We start from the raw sequence: 4,009 nt of genomic DNA, 5'->3' as shown, positions 1-4,009 counted from the left end.
TGGCCCAGGAATCATAGCATGCGCTCTTAGTCAAGAGCATTGAAAGTTTCCATGTACTGCTTCCAAAATTGTGTCACCAATGTAATCTCTTCCAGCCCTCAGTCACAGAGCTGCCTCCTTCTCTGACTCTGCACACAAGTTGGAATTCACTGCTGTAGCACATCTGCCATATACTCCTGTTGTAGTTAGAAGATTAGACTTTCCAGAAAACTGCTAAAAATGAAAAAATTTTTAATATTGCACTGTTGGGGTGAATAAGACTGAACGGCAGTCCCAAGCCTACAGATACAGAATCTAAATTCTGATTTATTTCATTACAGATTTCTCCAGAAGGTCTGTGAGAAGTGGAAAACATCATCCTTAGTCTGTGCAAAAGAAGAACACCCTTAGGTGACTGTGTTCTGTCCTATTAATGATTAAAAAGAAAGAAAACCGGAAGAGTTCATCATTTTTCACCAGCACAAAATGTAACTGTCAGCAATTTAAGACACATTTTGTGATCTATAGAGCATCTCTGCCCCATACTTTACAGACTGTGATATCCTATGTTGCTTTACTGAGAAAATCATGCCTCACCACAATCCCTGACTACATATAAGAATGGTGTTTAAATGTCACAAATGTCAAGCGGTTTTCTTCAGAGGATAATGGATTTGGTCCTTGCTATTTTGAGGAATACTTGTTGTCATCTTGATATGTATCATGATTAGAGAAAGGAAATTAAGCTAAAGCAGAACTGATAGTTTGCTTAATACACAGATTTATACTTCCCATAAACCAAACAAGAGGAGACGCTTTCAGCTTAGATATAGAGGGAGAAACTGAATAGCCTAAGAACTTTGAAAAACATCTCTTTTATGATCCTCTGTACTTTTAAACAAGCATGTACTTCTAGTAAACAGGCAGCAATTCTCCAGCAGCACTGGGAAACTTCTTTGACAGACTCAAATTCCAACTCAAACTCCCAGTTCAGGGGCATTACCCTGAGTTTCTAACCTGTACTTTTTTTTTGCTACACAAAAGGCTTTGAGAGTAGTTGATACTCCTAGTTGGTGAAGATGATTTTTAAATGTCGTGTAGCCAAACTAAAATGATTTCTCTTAGTATCCAAAGTGTTACCTTTTTTCACCCTTTCACTCACATTTTCAATTGTAAATGAAAAAACTTCAGAAGCAACTCATTCCAAAGATAACAACAACAACAAAAAGGTTACAACATTGTCAAATTTTCCATCATCCAATTCTTTTTTAGCTGATCCTGAAATAGAGGGATGTTCACCATCTGAGAAGGCAACATTCTGCCAGACATAGACCTTATAGTTTTCACCCTGTGTGATAGAGAGGATATAGCTATTTCCTTTTCCAAACCATTCCCCAAACTGAATAGAAATATGTAAAGAATTAAATTTAATGTCTGACAAATTTACTGTGGAATTTAGAAATATGTTTTGTAGAAATGTCACAAATAAATGAGTTCTTAGCCTTTTTAATTTTTTCTAGTAATAGATGAAATAACACAGGGACATTTCAGTACACTTAGGTGGTGCATGGTTTTTCAAAAGTACTCTAACTTTTCTGACTTTCTACTTTCAGCTGTAGGGCTTTTTGTTCTAGGCTTTTTTGGTGATAACTATGAAGTACAGTAGCACATCTCGTGTCCTGAGAACTGTCCACAAATCCTGGTCTACTCTCTTGTCCACAAATCCTAGTCTACTTTCTTGAGATCCTGGTTATCAAACACTACAAAATTCAGCCATAAAAGAGAGTTTGTATATCTGGGAGTTAATCTCATATTTCCAATAATTTGTGTATGTTCTTCTCTAAAGCTTTTCATTTCTGCATGACTTTCTTGTAGCATATTAAATGAGGGTACCATGGTAGTAGCTGTGGCTTCTAGCTAATAAGATGATTAATTTTATCATCTGTATTAATTAATTAGAATCGGTCAAGGCAATCAAAAAATAAATTGAAAGAACTGAGTTAATCAGGCTAAAATTTAAAACATCTGCAGAAGATTTTTTTTCCAATGTAGAAGCTAGCTTCGATGAAAGTGCTATAAAATGGCATAGGTGAACTAAATACAACTTTTCAGAGAATTAAAAAAATTAGTTTCTAGTATAAAACCTGAAATACAAAAGGAAAATCTTGTAGCAATAATATGTAAGACTTTTATTCATAAAAGATACATTTCCAGTTCAATCAATTCCTTCCTCATTGAAAAGTGTTTTTCCTGATCAGTATATGCATCTGAAATAAATGAGATCAATAGGAGATTTGCCAAGGCTTAGATTTCACTCTAAATGCTTTGCATGTAAGAAGGTGACTTTTTCAAAATAGAAGTCTTGGCTACTAGGTCTGATGATCCTTAGATTTAAATTTTTGCTTGCATACTAACTGAAAGAAAGGTAGATTAGACTTTCAGTTTCTGTATTCCTACTGCATTTGAGAAAGTACAAGAGGCTGACTTGGTATTTTTATGAAGTGGGAAATTACTTACCTTGTAAAAAAATATTTTTTGGTACAGGAGCAGTTCTATATGTTATTTTACAGTAATTTATTTATTAGAGATCACTCTTCATAGCTGCTCAAAGTGGACCTGGACAATAGATTCATAAACACATTTTTTAGTCTGTTTTTTCTTCTCATGGAAGAGACTCAAGTACTCAAAGTGCTCTATTTCTGTTCCAGCTTGGAGAGCCGTATGTAGTTTCATTATCACTCTTGCATTAGAGGAGTTCTTTATGGATCTTCCGATCTTCCTTTCCCACTGTCCTAATCTCCTTTCAAGCAACATATAAATACTTCAGGTTCTCAGTATTTTAAGCTATTATAGAAATCATGGAGGTAGAGGGGGAAAGACAGTAACTCCATAGCAGGAGAGCTTGTTGTGACACAAGAGGCTTGACCACCAGACACAGCTAATACCCACATGAGGCACTTCTGACAGAGCAGGCATCCTGCCTGCCATAATATCTGCTAATTCATTGTAACTCAGGAATTTTTAGTATTTACATGTAAATTTACATAAATTTACATTTACAATTTATAGTATATACATGGCAAGCAGTTATATAGCTCTGAGATTCTTCTCTGCAAGGACACTACACCTTTTCTGAAAGTCTGCAGTGTCCTCTGCTGCACTTTCTGCTACTGATTTTATTGTGAAAACTCTGTGTTAAATATGAAGAAGCTTTGCTTTCCTTTGTTTTCTACTTTCCATGACTGACAGTCTCCGTTTCTAAAGCTTTCTTTAATGTGTACCACAGAAATCACTTCTGAGGAACCAGTGGTTGTTTTTTTTTACCTGGAATAGAGTTTTTGAACAGCTATTTCTAATAATCTGTTTGCTCACAGCAGAGGTTAATTAAACCCTTCATTTATACTTTCTGGGTGGCTGCATAACTCAGGGATGTTTATACTCTATCACAAGTTCCATGTGTGCCTCATGAGTCTCTGTGGTTTCCTAATTTCCAGTTAATAGACATTCCCACAGATGTCTTGTTCATTCCTTAAGACACTGTGTTCAAAAATCACTGTACTTCAGTCAGAAAAGCTAACATTTTGTGAACAGGACCTTATTGTCTTTTTGGATGTAGATGATTAGATACACCAAGGTTGAAATGATAAATAAAAGCCATGCTAAGGCACAAAGCACATGGAATTTTGCACTGGTACACCAGTGCTGGTATGTCACAGAGTCGCACCTAGTCAGTGACGTTCTGTTGCTTGTGTACTGTGGTCAGAGATAGTTTAGAGCTATTGTTGCAAACCAGTTGTGGGGCATTGTTAGGAGTGGTGATCTAAGGGATGGACCATTTGTGGACTTGCTGTCATACTGCACTGTCTGCATGTGAGGTTTCTGAGAGAGTGAAAATAGAACTACACTAATTCATAACTCTGGTTAATTCAGAAAGAAGGACTGACAGAAATTAGTCTTTTGATTTTTTTTTTTCCCATTGGAGAAAGAGCTGAGATTTCTTTCTATAGTGACACAAGTGAAATAGTTTCTA

The 4,009-nt window shown here is 35.9% G+C and overlaps 1 long non-coding RNA gene across 2 annotated transcripts; it reads right to left on the bottom strand.

Moving 5' to 3' along the window:
- Positions 1-327: 327 nt before the first annotated feature.
- On the bottom strand, positions 328-3,654 carry LOC128807956 (uncharacterized). Of its 2 annotated transcripts, none has more exons than XR_008437327.1 (3): positions 3,574-3,654; positions 2,497-2,595; positions 328-406 (listed from the first exon to the last, which is right to left on the bottom strand). It is a non-coding gene; the product is annotated as an uncharacterized LOC128807956 (long non-coding RNA). The 2 variants fall into 2 exon arrangements; XR_008437328.1 differs by lacking the exon at positions 328-406 and adding an exon at positions 2,182-2,246.
- Between the last annotated feature and the right edge of the window lie 355 nt (positions 3,655-4,009).

The sequence above is a fragment of the Vidua macroura genome, chromosome 5 (assembly GCF_024509145.1).
Source record: "Vidua macroura isolate BioBank_ID:100142 chromosome 5, ASM2450914v1, whole genome shotgun sequence".
NCBI lineage: Eukaryota > Metazoa > Chordata > Aves > Passeriformes > Viduidae > Vidua > Vidua macroura.
This window is presented reverse-complemented; position numbering and strand designations above follow the sequence as displayed.